Source organism: Silurus meridionalis, chromosome 13, assembly GCF_014805685.1.
Source record: "Silurus meridionalis isolate SWU-2019-XX chromosome 13, ASM1480568v1, whole genome shotgun sequence".
NCBI classification, from domain to species: domain Eukaryota; kingdom Metazoa; phylum Chordata; class Actinopteri; order Siluriformes; family Siluridae; genus Silurus; species Silurus meridionalis.
In genome coordinates, this window is record NC_060896.1 from 18354636 (window position 1) to 18374368 (window position 19733).

General features: G+C 37.7%; 1 protein-coding gene and 1 long non-coding RNA gene across 3 annotated transcripts in view; one reads left to right on the forward strand and one right to left on the reverse strand.

Moving 5' to 3' along the window:
• Window positions 1-5310: 5310 nt before the first annotated feature.
• LOC124396155 lies at window positions 5311-18409 on the reverse strand. The gene is made up of 3 exons (XR_006927735.1): window positions 18290-18409; window positions 5807-5849; window positions 5311-5605 (listed from the first exon to the last, which is right to left on the reverse strand). It is a non-coding gene; the product is annotated as an uncharacterized LOC124396155 (long non-coding RNA).
• bcl9l (bcl9 like) overlaps window positions 17970-19733 on the forward strand; it is a 44103-nt gene continuing 42339 nt past the window's right edge. For both annotated transcript variants that reach the window (XM_046865167.1, XM_046865168.1), the window contains exon 1: window positions 17970-18593. The gene's annotated coding sequence lies outside the window, so the exon portion shown is untranslated. The remainder of the gene's footprint in view (window positions 18594-19733) is intronic.

Genomic DNA, 19733 nt, shown 5'->3' on the forward strand with positions numbered 1-19733 from the left:
ATACTCCTCTGTCCAGCCATCGGGGAGCTGTGGTAGTATTGGCCTGTAGCAGATATGACAATCTGACACGGCTGCCTCAACGCTGTCTTTCTCTTCATCTTAATTCACCCCCTGTCCCCACCATTCAGAGGAAAAGACTGCCTGAGGACCACTGCTTTAACAGACCTGCTCCAGCTGTTTAAGATCACGGAAGTGCTAACCCATAATGCTTCATGAGCAGGTGGCTTGTGGAAAGCCTCTTTGTTTTTCTATACCATGTAAACAGAACCTGGAAAGAGGGGGGAAATAAAAAAAAAAAAAAAACTGTAAAAGCTCTTTCATATACATTATATATGTTATAATTGGCAGATCATTTCTAAATGGAATAGGATCCAGAATGGGATATTCTTCTGTTAGGGAGATAAAATGCTTTATGCAGTCATAGGGTGACTCAGTTTGCAGTTGGTGGCTCAACACTAGGAGCTCCCAGCAGAAGGATACAATTGTAAACATTTGGTTAAAGGCCAGACAGCACACTTGACCTTTGGCACATTCTTTATACATTTTTGCACTCTCACTGTCCTTTTGCAGGAGCTGGGTTTACAAAACCACAGGAGCACCATGAGTCCGCTCTTATTTAAAAGAAAAAAAGGCATCTCACGTGTGCTATATATCATATCGTTCCAAGCCGGCATTCAATTGTTGATTTTTATATAAGCCTTAAAGCTAATTCTCAACTATGCCCAATTAGGCTTTATGATCTGGTCTTGATTCTCTCGATTACACGGCTAAAAGGGTAACATAACCAGGGAAAGTAGAACTCCAGCTGCAACCTAAAAGAAATATGAGGGAAAAGGCCTTTAAAGACATCCTCATACTGGCCTTCTCCTTTCTCCTTCCTGGCCAAACAGCTGCATACTTTGGACATATCAAGGCCAGCTCAGCATGAGAGAGGCAGATGATAGGGCCGCTGTTCCTGGCCATGTGCTTTGAGCCTGTCTCTAGTGGTTGATAGAACAGAGGGAGTAGAGCAGAGTGGAAAAGAGTGCTTCCTGCTGTTGGCCAACAGTCTCTTAAAAGAGTTACTGTGCAGTTCCTTAAGCACTTTATGGACATGTTAAGCAGGCTTGGAATAGTAACCTGATTGTCTATGAGTCTTTTCGTATAAACACGATGAGGAAATGTTTAACTTATATTCTAGGAATGGCAGTCTGCATAGTTAAAAAGTCACATTTACTACAGAATATGAATTTTAAATAAAATCTAATGTTTGTTTGCAGGTGATCAGAAATTAAGAGCTCCACAAACTAGATCTCTTCAATCTGCTCATCATGAATGTCACTGAAAGGGCACAGACCCAATGCTCTCTCGCTCAATAGGAACCAGACTACATTTACACAGTAATAATTTCTAAATGACACTAATATGATTGAAAAGACATCAAAAGAAAATAATTTTTTTATGATGTCATTCCATTATGAGCACAATACATATAAAAAAAAATAAAAATATTAAACAAATCTTAGGAAAACTCTACTTCTCTCTGTTGACCTTCTTTGCGGTAACAGACTTTAAGCGCTATGCAGTTTGATATGTGCTTCTTTATTTGGAAAGGAAAAAAATTATTTTTTTTTATATTTAGAAAAATGAACTCCTGTGTGCCTCCCCCATCTGGAAGCAGTAGAATCTTTGTCTGTAAGCTTGTATAGATCGCGCTTGGCAACTCTAACAGCCAGTCTGGTATCAATTACAGGGACAGCATTCTACAAGCAGAAGGGGGTAGAAACTCTGAATTTTGTGTGTGTGTGTGTGTGTGTGTGTGTGTGTGTGTGTGTGTGTTTAGCCAGGTCTTTAACATACACAAAACATGTATACACAATTCAATGTGCACACTTTCACACTTACAGTAAAGTATTTCTCCATAGCCTGTATTTTAAAAATTAATGGTACAACCTCGAAGGCTGGTATGAGAAATGTACCTGGCTGTTTGCCCACCTGAATAAGGCACAGCATTTCTCTCAAACATCAGTAACTTTTACACTCTTATCTCTTCCCCTGTTTGCCTTTTCTAGTCATGATTTTTTTTCTGATGCTCAGCAGGTATAAACGGATGCAGAGGCAAAGCCTGGCTAGAAATATAGAACAGCTGTAAAATCCATAAATGTATGCTGATGTGTGCAAATTTGATTTCTAGATGTTTTTTATCCACAAAATCATCTTATTTTCTGACCAAAAGAAAACTTGAATTCAGTGGGGGGAAAAAAGAGACATGCAGGCTTACATGCATGCATGCCAATACCCCTAACTGTGCAGCACTGCACTGTGGGTAAGCTGTAGGTTAATGAAAAGAATATGACAATTTGAAAGAGATAAGACAGGAGAGAGGGAGGGAAAGAGAGAAATGAAGGGGGGCCAGACCAAGAGCAGTGTAATGCAGTCCAGATTGCTTGAGAGAGTTATTGTTTCAAATGAAGCATATTGCCACATGTTTGTGTGTGTGTGTGTGTGTGTGTGTGTGTGTGTGTGTGTGTCAAGTTTATAAACGCTGAACCCTGTTTAATGCTTGTACAGTGTGAATCATCCCTCATAATGATCGGTGCAATCTTCTCTTTTTCTTTTCTTTTCTTTTCTTTCCACTATGGATCAATTCTATTTTATAAACTGTAACTCATTAGCTGTGTGATGTACATTATATGAGAATTATTTGTAAAAGGTGTTTCATACTCCTGAATAAATAATTAATCATTTATTAAAGGGTTTATTGTAAGGTCTGACGGCAGCCACGGAGTTAATGTTTTGTTGTTTAAGACTTTTTTTCACAGCTTACTTAAGCTTCTGCTCATCACTTAGCGTCTAGAAGCATTTAGTATGAATGAAACCGTGCCATCTAGTGGTTACACTCACACATTACAGCCCACAGAAAAACAATTTCTTAGGTAATTCTGTTCAAATAAACCTGTTTTATTCATCTTTTTAAAAATAAATAAATAAATAAAATGAGTAAATCAGTGAATAAAACGTACTAAATACACATAATTATATTTACCATGTGACATCCCACCAATCCCATGTGACATGTAAACACTGCTTTCTATCACTAAGGGCCTCAACTGCAACAGAACACAGCACAAAAATTATGAGATTGAACTCATACAAGAAATATAAATCATATGAATTTCTTAAAAGTTAATAGATTATGCACATACAATAATGTTTTATGCTAAAAATATTGTGTCTAAATTGATTGAATTCAAATATATATGATATAAAAAAAACTATATAATAATATTTCATAAAAAAAATGACCTATTCTAAACATAACTGGATGCTGTGTGCCAACATATTGTGTACACTTGATGATACAGCTATACTACAGTATTATACAGCTTATAAATGTATATTTTTATAATCCTTTTAACAATCATTTTCTAGCTACAGGCACAGGAACCTTGACTTGAGAAAACTGTCTGAATATGTCAAAGGTTTGTCAGAGAGGCAATAAAGATGACAAAGCGAACTCTGAAGAAGTTGAAGAGATCCTCAGATCAGATTGGCAGAAGCCATGGGACAATAATTGTTCATTTCACCAAGTTTTATAAAAGAGTGGCAAAAAGACAGACATTATTAAAAACAAATAATAATAATAATAATAATAATAATAATAATATCACATGAAATTTCTTTTGGATGCATAAAGACATTTAGAAAATTGTTCTTTGCATCATCACCACAATGGGGATTCATCAACAGGGACTGTGAAACTGTTAAACCAACATCTGGTTATACTACCAGGTAAAAGTGCAAATTATAATGTTCACTTACATACTTTGTATATATAAATCAGATTATTATATATACTCTGTGGGGGCCAAGTCTGTTACTTCTAGGACTCCTTGTTCTTCTCTTTCTGCAAATAACTTTTTTTTGCTACAGCCAAATATATAAAGTTTTAACTCATCAGTCCTAAGCATCTGCTGCCATTTTTCAGCACTCCAGTTGGTATGTTTTTGTACATAATTGAGTCACTTTGCCTTGTTACTTGTTAGAGGACTTCTGGCCAGATGTCTCCAGACAGTAGATGGGTGTATCTGAGTACCACAGGTTTCTGCCATTTCTTTGCTAATGGCACTGCTGAACATGATCAGTAAGCATGATGTGTCTTTAAGTTTCTTTTTCCGACCACTGCATCTACGGTTGCCCTTTTCTTTTTGCTTTTTCACTATAGCTTCATCAGCACATCTTGAAACCCCAGTCTGCTTGAAAAAAATGTTGTCTTGTTGCTGTGCTCTTGGTGTCTTTCTGTGGTGTATGACATGTGACATGAAACCATCTTCCACAACCTCATCTTAGGAGCAGAGTTTGGCTGTTTGAGCCTCCTACAAAGCTGTTTCTCTCTCAGGTAATGACTGTGTTTCAAACAGCATATAAAATTGATGCTCATTAGCACCTGCTTGGTATAATTGCCTTATCACACACCTGACTCTGATCCCACAAAATCCCTGACTTTGTGCAAGTGCACAAATTGTGCAAATGTTTGAATGTGTAAGAACTGAAAGAGTAGTCACACCAATATTGATTTCGTCTGGATTTGTCTGCTCACTCTGCAATTTATGAAAACATTCTCAGTTCGAAGCATTTTTCCACAACCGCCTGAAACTTTTACAGAGTATTGTATAATATTATAAAGTCTCTCTCTTTCTCTCTTCTGTCTCTCTCTCAAAACATCACTTGAACAAAAACTGAAATGTTGTCTAGAGTGTCAGGATTATAATGCATTATTGAAAAAGAGGGCCAATGTTTTGAAATTCCAACTGGCTCTAACTATCCTGAGTAAATCACAGTAGACACATTATTAACTGCACATTATTTACTCCTTCAACACTTGCTGAGATTCATTTTTGGGACTGGTTTCAAGTCAAAGAAAATCAATTCTAAAAAATGACAACTTGCTTGTTAGGATACAGTGCAAATAAATTAAAAGTATAATCGCTATCTAGGAATTCGCACAGATTTAACTAGTCAAGTCAACTAGTACAGTGATTAAGAATTTGTACATACAGAGTAAGTATATGGACAGAACTTTTACTTTTACATAACTTTTATTCTCTTTTGAACAAACGTCATTTAATTTTGTCTTTGCTCAGTGACAAGAAAAATGCATACAGGAATACAGCAAGGCAAGTTTTTATAAACTATATGGAGACCATAAGATTTGTATGTGATTTTTCCCATTTCCCATTTTGTACACATTCGCTGTTATAATAACCTAGACTCTTTAGGGAATCTGTTCCACCAGATTTTATAGTGTGGTTGTGGAGATTTGTACTCATTCAGCCACATGCACATTAGAAAAGTCAGGTAATGTATGTCGCAAAAGTATTCAAATATGTCTGCCAAATGCCATTAATGCACTAGGGTTGAGTAGAGAGCTTTAGCAGGCCAGTCAAAACCATCCACTTCAACCCTTTCAAACCATACCTTCATAAAACTTGCTTTAGTCACAGGAGCATCTTCATTCTTGAACAGGTCTCAGTCTCTTACAAATAAAGGGAAATTTACACAAATTTTTTCAAATGTGCGCCTCCAGCTTTGTTTAGGGGAAAGTTGGGATAAGAACCACATATGACTGGAAAAGACAGGTGTCAATAAAGTCAGGTTTTGTCCATAAAGAGTATTTGTAATAGTATATAGTACCACCACCACCAACAGCAATAATAATAATAATAATAATAATAATAATAATAATAATAATAATAATAATAATAATAATAATAATGAGGGTAGACTGCCAAATCTTTTAAATCATCCCATCCCAAAACTGTCTTACCTTGGGTTTTTACCTTGGGTTTTTAATGATGATCAAATAGGTCCTATAAAACACATTTAAAGTAAGAGAGGAGATATCAAGATTACTGCAAAAAATTAAAAAATTAAAAATCATTTGTGGAAATTTAAATGTAAGTTTGGGCTTTTTAAATCTGCTTACATGTAATTCGGTTGGGTTTAGGGTTTTACTGCACCCAGCCACTAGAGGGCATTAGAGACATTTTAAACTTAGTTTCTAATTGTATTATTACGCACAGCCATGTACTTAATCCTTAGTGTATGCATGGATTTCACTGTGATGGACTGGCATGTCACCTTGGTCCTATTGTTTCTGGGATCAGATGTGAATCCAACACTCCACTTACCATGATAAAGTGAATACTGAGAGTGGGTGAGTGAGTGAGTGAGTGAGTGAGTGAGTGAGTGAGTGTGTGTGTGTGTGTGTGTGTGTGTGTGTGTGTGTGTTTGTGTGTGTGTGAGTGAGTGAGTGTGTGTGTGTGTGTGTGTGTGTGTGTGTGTGTGAGTGAGTGAGTGAGCAAATAGACCAAAAGAATCAGAATCAGAATGAAATAAAATTGAATAAATAGAATAAAAGCCTCAAAGCATTCAAAGTTGTCTTAAAACAAAAATAAATATTACCATTAATAGGTTAATAAAAAAAATAGATAAGTGTTGAAGTAAAGATGTTTTTTTGAAGTTGTTCCTTGGAAGTTTATATTTTCTACCTGAATGCAGCAGGTCAAATGAATGTGGGTTTTAGGCTTTGTAATACATGCCTGTAAAAAATGTCAGATAGTTTTGACTCTTTCTCAGCTTTAGGTTGCCAATACCAGATGTGTCACTGGTTCTGTTTTAATATAAAAACCTTTTAAAAAAATTGGCACTAGTCTATATTTTTACTGATCGCCTCCATGTTGCTGTCAAAACTTTTTAACTGTTAATGAGATAAAATTCCCCCCTGTTCTCATTTCTCTGAGTGGCTGAGGAATTCTGAAGACAAAGGCCATATCTTTGTTTATCCATATTCAGACTAGTTTGAGTACACCAGATATATTTTTGTGTCATTATGCAATTCAGAAACATAAAGATACATTTAAAGAATACAGATGAGACAATGTCACAGATCTTTGGATAAATTATTATTTTAGTATTAAGAACTGTGATACTTCTGATGTTGGAATTAACAATTTTGGTAACCTGACAACCGTACTGCATATTTTACTACTCCAGTAAATCTTTCAATGTATATGTTTTTTTCTTTTTGGGATGACAAAGAAAAGAGAGGAACTGTGATAATATATGTATTTATAGAACTCTTAGCTAAGGTCATTGCAGCAAATTATTCTCTATAAATTGAGAAGATTATTCACAAGAGAATGACATTTGGGAATTATCCGAGGAGTGGACATCCCAGCAAATTCACCACAAGAAATAAAAGATAAAAAAAAAAAAAAAAAAAGTTAAATGTCAGACTCTACAGGCCTCAGTTGGCATGTTAAATGTGAAAGTTCATTACAGAACAATTGTATAAGTGACCAATATGTTTTTTTTTGGAAGGGTTGCCAGGGGAAAGTCTCTTCTCGGTAAAAAGAACACAGTTTAATGTCCTTTGGACCGATAGGACCAAAGTAGAGATGTTTGGCCATAATGCACAATGCCACATTTGGCAAAAACTAAACACGGCATATCAACACAAACACCTCATATCAACTGTCAAGCACAGTGTAGAGGGGTAATTATTTAGGCTTGTTTTGCTGCCACAGGACTTTGGCACAAATCCTTTGAATACCAAAGAATTCTAGAGTCAAAAATGAGGCCAGCTGTCTGACAGCTAAAGCTTAAATCATGCAACAGGACATTGATCCCTAGCACACACAAATCAAAGTCCAGACTTCAACTTCACTGAAATGCTGTGGGAAAGAAAGCTGTACATAAAAAATGCCCACAAACCTCAATGAACCAAAGCAACATTTTTAAAATTGAGGCGAAATTATTCTCCACAATAATGTGAGAGACTAATAAAAGCAAGACTTTATGTCAAGAGTCAAGAAGCTTTTTATTGTCATTTTAACATTTTGCCAATATTCAGAGACAAGTTGTTGGCCCTACACCTACACTAGCTGTTGCACCTTCTCTCTGTATGCCGAATTGTCGGTCTTGAAACCCACCACGGTCCATTCATCTGCGAACTTGGTGATGTGGTTCGAGGTGTGCACTGCTATACAATCATGAGTAATCAGAGTGAACAGCAGTGGGCTGAGCACACAGCCCTGAGGGGCCCCAGTGCTCAGTGTAGTGGTGCTGGAGATGCTGTTCCTGCTCTGGACTGACTGAGATCTCAGATTCTGGAAGTTCAGGATCCAGTTGCAGAGGGAGTTCAGGCCTAGTAGACTCAGCTTCTCAAACAGGTGCTGAGGGATGATTGTATTGAATGCTGAAGTCTATGAACAGCAATCGTTCGTATGTGTTCTTATTGTCCAGGTGGTTGAGGGCCAGGTGGAGTGTTGTGGCGATGGCATTGTCCGTGGAACGGTTTGGACCACACTGGTAGCTGGTCATTGGGAGGAGGTGTGGTCTTCCTTGCTGCCACATTGTTCTGCACAACAAACCGGCCGTAGAAGTCATTCAGCGCATCTGGGAGGGAGGCATCATGGTCTCAGGCAGGTGAAGTTGTCTTGTAGTTCATGATCGCCTGGATAACCCTGCTAAAGTTTATACTTCCCTGCTGAATAATACTTCAAGTTATTTCTGCTAAAGGTGCTTTTACAAGCTATTGAAACACCATATGGTGTATTCAGATTTTTCACACAGTGTTTCCTGATTTTGGGTTTATTTTTGTACAATAAATAATGTTGTAATATGTCACATGTTGTTGTTCACGTGAGGTCTTTATCACATGACTGTATATATACAGTACATATATAATCCAAGTATGGACATTTTAAAAGATACTTTGTTAAAATAGTTTACATTTTTCCATAGCTTGGACACTCTTGGGACACTGTTTATAATAACTTTCAGGAATTAAGCAAAATATTTGTAATAAGTGTAGAACATTTGTAGGTGTGTGCACATCTGCTTGCATGGACCTATTTGGAGAATACCAGGATCAGACTACAGCTACAGAAATTGTATTCATCTAGTGAGAAAAAAACATCTACACTCTTAGTTATCAATTAAAGAAGTTTGTTTTCAACCTGTGTGAACTACAATTGCAAATATTTGCAAACATCGAAGACAATATGCATCAGTTTAGAGCCAGACACAAAGATAAGCAACTCTAGGAAAGAGAATAGAAACATATCTAAAACGTGCTTCCTGAAGCATAGGTTGCAAGTAAAATTCTGTGTGCTGTCTGGACAAATTCAGTAATCCTGCTAAAACTACATATACAATTTCAAGCAGACATGTATGGTACAGTGTTTAGATGAATGCCATTCCTGAGTAAAAGGCATGTATAAGGTACTCCAAAAGACTTTTCTAATCTGATTAAGGTCTAATCCTACTTTGCAAGTTTGAATCCTAATGATGCCACAACCATCTGTGGAAGGGTGACATGGGTACGCAATTGGCCATGTTCTTTGGGTGAGAGGCATGGCATGCGTTCTCTCTCTGCTGTGAATTACAGCAACTAAAAAAAACAGAGGGAAAGATCACTGCAACCAAGTATAGAGTTGTCCTAAGAGAAAACCTGCTTCAGACCACACAAGCCCACAGACTGAGGTAAAGATATAGCATTCAAAAGCTTGGGGACAGGTTTCTTGAGTGGCCCAGCCAAAACTCAGGCTTAAATAGCATTAGAGAGTCCTGCAGTTCACAGACACTCTCCTAACACTGTGAACTTGAGAGGATCTGGCAGGATGCATTGAGAAATTGCCTGAATACAGCTGTGAAAAGCTTGTCGAGTTGTACCCAAAAAGAGGAAAGCTGTAACTGCTGCCAAAGGTGTTCTTGTACCAAAGAACAGAACAAATGAAAGAAATTAAATATCATTAAAATGAAATGTTATTAATAGTTATATTTTTTAATTGTAATACATTGCAAAAGAGAACAAATTGATCCATTAATCTATAGCAATATAGTGCACAAAGACAGATGGGGTCTAAATACCTACCAATTTACTGTTTGGGAATTTCATTTGTTCTAATCCTTTATTAATTTATTAAAATAGATTTTCCAATTTTTGGCAGAAACCTTAATACTGAGACATTGTTTGTGCAGCAGTTACTGCATGCATGGTAGTTCTATTTGAAGTTCTGCATTCTGTTAAATGTCCTTTTGCTCCAATAACCTATATTCATTTAATATTTAATTACTTTAGTTAAACACACATGAACCTCATTAAGAACCCGCAAAATGTAAGAGTTAGTGCTCTGTTCAACAAATTATTCCACAGCACATTCTACACTCCTGAAATTGACATAAAATAAATCTGATATACTAATATATATATATATATATATATATATATATATATATATATATATATATATATATATATATATATATATATATACACAGTGAGGAAAATAAGTATTTGAACACCCTGCTATTTTAGAAATCATGGAGGGGTCTGAAATTGTCATCGTAGGTGCCTGTCCACTGTGAGAGACATAATCTAAAAAAAAAATCCAGAAATCACAATGTATGATTTTTTTTAACTATTATTTGTATGATACAGCTGCAAATAGGTATTTGAACACCTGTCTATCAGCTAGAATTCTGACCCTCAAAGACCTGTTAGTCTGCCTTTAAAATGTTCACATCCACTACATTTATTATCCTAAATTAGATGCAACGGTTTGAGGTCGTTAGCTGCATAAAGACACCTGTCCACCCCATACAATTAGTAAGAATCCAACTACTAACATGGCCAAGACCAAAGAGCTGTCCAAAGACACTAGAGACAAAATTGTACACCTCCACAAGGCTGGAAAGGGCTACGGCGAAATTGCCAAGCAGCTTGGTGAAAAAAGGTCCACTGTTAAAGCAATCATTAGAAAATGGAAGAAGCTAAACATGACTGTCAATCTCCCTCGGACTGGGGCTCCATGCAAGATCTCACCTCGTGGGGTCTCAATGATCCTAAGGAAGGTGAGAAATCAGCCCAGAACTACACAGGAGGAGCTGGTCAATGACCTGAAAAGAGCTGGGACCACCGTTTCCAAGGTTACTGTTGGTAATACACTAAGACGTTATGGTTTGAAATCATGCATGGCACGGAAGGTTCCCCTGCTTAAACCAGCACATGTCCAGGCACGTCTTAAGTTTGCCAATGACCATTTGGATGATCCAGAGGAGTCATGGGAGAAAGTCATGTGGTCAGATGAGACCAAAATAGAACTTTTGGGTCATAATTCCACTAAACGTGTTTGGAGGAAGAAGAATGATGAGTACCATCCCAAGAACACCATCCCTACTGTGAAGCATGGGGGTGGTAGCATCATGCTTTGGGGGTGTTTTTCTGCACATGGGACAGGGCGACTGCACTGTATTAAGGAGAGGATGACCGGGGCCATGTATTGCGAGATTTTGGGGAACAACCTCCTTTCCTCAGTTAGAGCATTGAAGATGGGTCGAGGCTGGGTCTTCCAACATGACAATGACCCAAAGCACACAGCCAGGATAAACAAGGAGTGGCTCTGTAAGAAGCATATCAAGGTTCTGGCGTGGTCTAGCCAGTCTCCAGACCTAAACCCAATAGAGAATCTTAGGAGGGAGCTCAAACTCCGTGTTTCTCAGTGACAGGCCAGAAACCTGACTGATCTAGAGAAGATCTGTGTGGAGAAGTGGGCCAAAATCCCTCCTGCAGTGTGTGCAAACCTGGTGAAAAACTACAGAAAACGTTTGACCTCTGTAATTGCAAACAAAGGCTACTGTACCAAATATTAACATTGACTTTCTCAGGTGTTCTAATACTTATTTGCAGCTGTATCATACAAATAAATAGTTAAAAATCATACATTGTGATTTCTGGATTTTTTTTTTTTTTTTAGATTATGTCTCTCACAGTGGACATGCACCTACGATGACAATTTCAGACCCCTCCATGATTTCTAAGTGGGAGAAGTTGCAAAATAGCAGGGTGTTCAAATACTTATTTTCCTTACTGTATATATATATATATATATATATATATATATATATATATATATATATATATATATACTTTAATTATATGTTTAGCTATATACTGTGTATGTGTATACAAGTTTGTGTGCAGGGCCAGCAGATTTCTCAGTAACAGACGCAGTGGCAGAGGAAATTGTTGTCACCACGGAAACCACTAGTTGCCAGGCAACCAACCCATCAAGCTAGACCATAAGCAAGCATGGCATCCAGGGATGGGATTCCAGCAGCTCTAGGTGTCAAAATACATCCGCTTGCTTTGTGTCTCTGTGCGGTCCTAAGTGACTAAGTAGGTGGGCTGGAGGCTGAAAGGACATCAATAAAGCATTGAGATGTTCTTTAATAAATAAAAAAAAAAAAAAAAAAAGGAGGTGGGTGATTGAAGGCATTGAAAGGAGGTAAGAAAATCAAAACAGGCACAGGGCTATTAAGCAGAAAAAAAGAAATTCTTCATTGATCTCTCATTCGTTTTTAAGTCAATATTTAGATAGAAAAAATGACGGGTTCAGCAGTGTGAGGTGTTGTGAACTTTACGTCTCTTTAAAAAGACTTTCAATGAGCACTCTTAGTGCTAACCATGCATTGTTTTAAAGATGCCCTTCACTGGGAAATAATTTACTAATGCTTTCTAAGAAACACTTAACCGATTCCTGGAATTAAAAGAAAAAATATATTAGCTGGAGGCAAATATGTTAAAAACTGTTAATCTATCATTTTCATCTATAATAAACAATGATATGAGATATATATATATATATATATATATATATATATATATATATATATATATATATATATATATATATATATAAATATATATACACACACACACACACACACACACACACACACACACACACACATGAACACACACACACACACACACACACACACACACCTTCTGCCATTTTTGTTGGCAGTAAATGTGATGAATTGCAGGAGAAGTTCGAGCCCTCCTGAGGATGGCTCCCCTTTAATAAGATTAATTAAATTTGTAAAAAGACAAACAAGGCAATTGCTGCATGCACCCATGAAGGCAAGAACACACAGCCACACAACACAAATGAAGCCTAATTAGTAAGACCTCTTAATTACTCTAGTCATGGATTTTTTGCTGCTGATTGTAAGGAAATGTTAATAGTGTTACAAATGTTCTCTTTCAGCATGTACAAATTTAAGCCATTTGTTGAGTGTGTGCAAACTATGTTTTGTTCCTGGCTGATGCAATTAACCTTTGGCCTTGACAGGTTGGTCATTTCATACTCCCTGATAATCATTTGAGCTTATTTCTTCAATTTAAACCAATTCCCTCTTCACATTTCTCCACACTACCTTTATATAATTTATTCCCTTTCTCCCATCTTGTTATCTAACTCCGTCACTCTCTCTGGGGGTAAACCAATTTCCATTCTTGTTTTTAGTCTTCAGATCCTTGCCAGTTTCCATGACAACACAGCTCTCTTTCTCTCTATCACCACACCTCAGGATCTTTTCATTCCTGCTGTTTTTTTTTCTTTTTTTTTTTTGCCTCTCTTCTCCTCTAATCTTAACCTTCCACTTCCTCCTTTATTCATCTTTTCATGCCTGTTAGGTTTCTCTCTTTAGCTCTCATCTCCTTGCCTAATTGACATTGTAGCTATACTGGCACACAACAGCAAAAGGTGCTGGACACAAAGAAAAGGACAAGAGGCAGAGAGTAGAAAAAGGAAATGATCTCAGCAGAGGAGGAGAACTGCTCTTGGTGTCCTTGAACATCTCTGTCACTGCACATAATGCGCCATGTTTCAAAGTGATTTAACACTGAGGTGATCATTATTTGTGAATCTCATCATGCGTCTCATGCGTTCTCTTTAGACAAGAACTCATTTCTGTTATGAAAAAATAAATTAAATATCCCTGAGGCTGACAGCAGGTATTAGATTACTTTTATTTATAGACATTTGTGAAAATACACCCCATTTAAATAAAATATACTTCATAAACTACATATTTAAAGAGCATAAGCAGGACTTCTAGAACTTGTCTTTTCTGTCTTTTTTCCACCTTAACATTTTTCAGCTAAGTAAACTTACCCGGTTCATCATTTCTCAAGCTTAGTAAACCTAGAGACTGTGCATCAACAGCTATGGAGGGCAAAATGAGACGACTGATTCCTGAAGAAATAGAAAAGACTTTTTAGGGGCATTTCAGAAAGCAACAATTAGTTTTACAGAGCCTTGGCTAATTTTGACTTCCAAAGAAATTCACAAATTCTGCACATGGCTTACCTCGGAGCCATTTCCCTACATTACATCATGCAGTTATTATTATTATCATGAATGTTTGCTGGAATAGAATGTTTTAAAACACACACACACACACACACACACACACACACACACAAATAAACACAGGCTTGATTACTCAGGTGCTGTCATTTACATCAGACTACCTACATAGAGACTAATTTACTGTATAGAAGATATTTATCTGCACATTTACACTTCCACATCCACCCCCTCATTTCCAGATGAGGATTTATCTTCCAACAGTTCAATGAAACCGATTATTTTTGCTGTTTTCGAGATTTTCCAGCTCCCTGCACCACCAGAGGGAGTGCTCACCTGTGAAATAAGGAGGGAGTGGAGTGCGGTCTACCCAATCATCACACGTTCATTCACATTACTAGCACCACATGCCTATGAAGAGGATACCACATACAAGAATAACATCAAACAGCAGGGCTATCATTTTATTTGAAAGCAGACTTTAATCATAATGAGAGAGGCGAATAGAGTGGAAGTTCTCTAGGAATGGGAGATCTTTATTATACTGTGTCTTATATATATATATATATATATATATATATATATATATATATATATATATATATATATATATATATATATATATATAAAACATATATAGCAGAACAATTATATAACTGTGTATTACATTTACAGCATTTGGCAGACTCCCTTATCCAGAATGACTTACAAATTATCTCATTCATACAAATTAGAAGTTGAGGGTTAAAGGCCTTGCTGAAATGATAAGGTTTATATGATGTAAAAAAAAAAATTAACCATAAAGAGCACAGCTTTTTTTTTTTTTTTTAATCCACCTTTAATGTGAAAAACCACTTAATAATAAGTATGTGCAATAGCTATAAGACACAACAAGATATATGTGAAATAACTTTAACCACTGCTTAAGGATTGGTAAACTGAAACAACTATGATATATGTTATGTAACAACCATAAAGAATGTGCAATAATAAATAAAAGTCTCTTTAACCAACATACTATATGTGCATTAAAAATATAATAATCACATTATAATAACAATAATAATAATAATAATAATAATAATAATTATTATTATTATTATTATTATTATTATTATTATTATTATTATCGAAAAATAAGAGAAGTAAACGATAAAACGGCGGTTGGGAAGGTCACATGGGAAGGAAATATGAGAAGCCCAGAGGATGTATCAAAGGGTGGCACTTGGGAAGGGTACATAGGAAGAGTACATAGGAAGGATACAAACAGAGGGCACATGGGAAGGGTACTTGGAAAAGCACATAGGAAGGATACATGGAGAGGGCACATGGAAAGGGTACTTGGGAAAAGCACATAGAAAAGATATATGAAAATACACAAAAATACATAAGAAGGATACATGGTGAACATGGGATGGGTACATGGTAGGAAAACATATAAAGGGTACATGGGAAGGGCACATAGGAAGGGTACATTGGGAGGAAGAACAGGATGGTAGCGTGGTACATGTTATAAGTATTTTGTTAAAGGTTGCTTGTGGATGGTTAGGAAAGCATGCATTGTGTATGCTTACAATAGCCTGGTTACATAAGTGTGTAACAATTGGGCTGTTACTCAAACTGTATAAATCACATTCAGCCCAATGCTCAAAAGTAATTATCATAAGCCCATCATCAATGAAATGGCTGTAATCAGTCTCACAATAAAGATCAGCTGTTATCTTCTTCATTTCTAATCTACCTTCAAAGTTTCTTCCAACTGCTGAAGCTATGGTCCACAAAGAGCTTACAAAACAAGTACAGGATTTTATTGTCAAAAGGTATTACTCTGCAGGTGGGTACAAACCAATTTCCAAAACATTAAATGTACTATGGAACCCCATGTAAGCCATCATCATCATCAAGTGGAGAAAATGGCACATCACAGTGACATCACCAGGAACAGGATGTGTCTCCTAAATTGATGACAGGACCATAGATCACAGAGGCTGTCAAGATACCTACAGCAATATTAAAGCATCAATAGGAATATCGGTCAAGTACTGGACACTCCCTGCATGTGACAACAATCTCTCCTATTCTTCACGTCTTTACTATATGATGAGTGGCTAGACAGAGAGACCTTTCACATAAGAAAATAAATTCAACCCTGACTAGACTTTGTCAGTGCTTTCTGTTTTCCAATGTAGAACTTAAACAGAATTCTAAAAGCTATGATTGCCAAAAAAACAAGACAGATTATTACCCATAATTAAGACAGATTAGAACACCATAACCAAGGTGCATGCAGTCAGGCTACTTAATTTCAACTGGGATTTTAAAGACAATAATGGATCCCGAATCACAATCTAGTTTAGCACAAAATCTGCAGACCTCAATTAGATAGCTGAACATGACCAAAATTCTTACCTTCCAGCATGATGACAACCCAAAGCACAAATCCAAGTCAACAAAAGAATGCCTTTGAAAGGAAAAGTCTAATGTTCCAGAATGACACCATCAAGAACTAAATCCTATTGAAGATCTGTGGAATGACTGGAAAAGGACAGTGGACAAAAGAACCCCCTTGCAATTTGATTGATCTTAGGCATTTCTGTAAGGAACAGTGGAGTAAAGTTGCCTAATCAAGTTGGTAGACTTTTATTTAGAAATACTGTGTGCTGTATTATAATTAAAAGGTGTTTTAACAAAATATTAGTTCAAGAGATGATTTTCAGAAAAACCTACACATTTAACAAGGTTGGGCATTCATGTTTTATGTTTTATCCGCTGTGACAAACAACAAAAACAACAACAACAGTATTTATTACTATGAGATATGAGATATATATATAGTAATAAATAATGTTGTTGTTTTTGTTGTAGTAAACTCAGACACTGATGCTGGACAAGAAGGCCTGGATCACAGTCTTCACTCTAATTCATCCCAAAGGTTTTCTATCGGGTTGAGGTCAGGACCAGTCAAGTTCCTCCAAACCAAACTCACTCATCCATGTCTTTGTAGACCTTGCTTTGTGCACTGGTACGCAGTCATGTTGGAACAGAAACTTGGCCCAACTGTCCCCAAACTGTTACCACAAAGTTGGGAGCATGAAACTGTCCAAAATGTCTTGATATGCTGAAGCATGAAGAGTCCTTTCACTGGAACAAAGAGGCCGAGCCCAACTCCCGAAAAAAAAACCCCACATAACCCCCCTCCACTAAACTTTACACTTGCACAATGCAGTCAGACAAGTACCGTTCTCCTGACAACTGCCAAACCCAGACTCGTCCATCGAATTGCCAGACAGTGAAACGTGATTCGTCACTCCAAAGAGCACGTTTGCACTGCACTAGAGTCCAATGGTGGCGTGCTTTACACCACTGCATCCGATGCTTTGCATTGCACATGGTGATGTAAGGCTTGGATGCAGCTGCTCGACTACGGAAACCCATTCCATGAAGCTCTCTATGTATGCTCTTGAGCTAATCTGAAGGCCACATGAAGTTTGGAGGTCTGTAGCTTTGACTCTGCAGAAAGTTGGCGACCTCTGTGCACTATGCGTCTTAGCGGAGGAAATATCAAGACTGGACTTATTGCACAGGTGGCATCCCATCACAGTTCTTTCTTGTAGAAGCGTTCTGCAATCCCAGGTTCTTTATGTTTTATGTAACCATGAATGTGATTAGAACACCTGAATTCAATTATAATACATATTTTTTATATAATTGTTATTATTTTTATTATTGCCGTTGATATTATTTTTATATAAAAGAAATAAGTAACAGCGTGTAATTTTACTTTGGTTCTCATTTTTACTTATAATACATAATTACATTAAAGGATTTTTATGCATCATTGCACCTGATTGGCAAAAAAAAACCCGGTTTAGGTTCTGTAGTTGTTCCAGTGTACAAGACAACCCGGGTAACCTGATCAAACGAGGTTCGAGTGGGTGTGCGAATCGTTTCCATCAGCTGCTGTGTGTGTGCTTCTATGTGCGTGCGTGCGTCCGCCCGTGTGCGCGCGCGCGCGCGTGTGTGTGTGTGTGTGTGTGTGTGTGTGTGAGCGTGCGAGTGCGTGCGCGCGTTTGAGTGTTGTGTGGTACCTATGGTGTGTGATATGAAGGCGATGTCCTGCCCTTCCCCGTCGTCTCCGATCGCGGAATCATGATCTGCTGCTGTCTTCCACGGGACTCTTCCGCCTCGAGCCGAGCGAGGGCGATTGTGAAAGCGTCTCGTTTTTGATCGCCGCCGATCTGCCCGTGCTTCTACTCGTGCTCCGATCGCGGGGGGATTCGCAGCTCTTGTTTCCCGGAGCCTGAAGATCTTGCGCGGTGGCCACTTTTGGTGATGTCAGCTCGGCCGTCACTCCTGACCGTCATCGGCTTTCCTCCCGGACACGGCGGAAAGGTAGTAGGAAATATCTCAGTGTCAGTTACAACACAAACCCTCACTACTGTTCGAGCCACTGTAACTATTAAAACAACAGAACCAGCATCTGTTTTTGTGCAATATATAGTGTATAGTGAACATTTGTGATCGCTGAGGCGCTTGCTGTACATATCTCCCGCAGATGTATGGAAACGTTACTTAGCTGAACGGAAGAGCAGAGCAGCAGTGTTAGCTAGCCTGCTGCAGTTAGCTAGCGCTCGTGGCTAAGTGGCTAGCTAACGCTTTTCATGCAGTGGAAGCTAATGAGCTGGCGACAAACAAGGCAGACGTCAGGCCGTTTCCATATTACTGTCAAATGGCGCAGAACAGAACGTTAAGAACGAACATGGACGGGCATCTTGTGGGTTGTATGTAATTTTTCACGCTTTTTGTAAATGTCACTTAGTTAAAGCGGGATGGGTCACACTCAGGCAGGAGATTGAAATAAATTGTCTGCTATCAGTGTCACAGGCGAGACGGTCAGAGCCAGGGACAGGGACTGGGGCTAATGCTCGGTGACATGAGTGTTGACTGAAGCTGTGAGGAGGGAGCAGTGCTGTTTCCTCGCCATGTCGGGAGTAAAAAGTTACCCAGATCTTGTTCTTTTCTGCAAACTTTACTGTTACGTCTCTCCGCCGTGCTGTTGGACGCTGACGCATGCGCAGTGAGGTTTTTTTTTCCTACAGTATAAACATTAGGATTTCTGCTTATTAGTTCATCATACAGGAAACAACTAAATCTGATCTCTGATCAAACTAAACAAATAAACCTGATTTGCTGTGACTTAGAGCTGAGGTTTTGGTAGTTTATGATAGTAAAGAGTTCCGGTTTGCAATGCAATCACAAAGTTTGAGTGTAACTCAGTAAACTGCATTAGTGCCAAAAAGGCCTGGCTTTGGCACTTATGGTTAGGCTTGAACCAGTGATGTGTAATGACTGCGATTATTATTCATCTCAACTGAATATTTAAGATTGTAATTCTTGGCAACTTTTTATAAATTCCATCTAGTTTTATATGTGGGGCCTTGTTCACACCTAAAGCACTCCCAGATTGTATTAGAGGGATACTTTTTTAAAAGTCCTTAGCGAGATTATTAAACGATGCTCTGTTCATGCCTA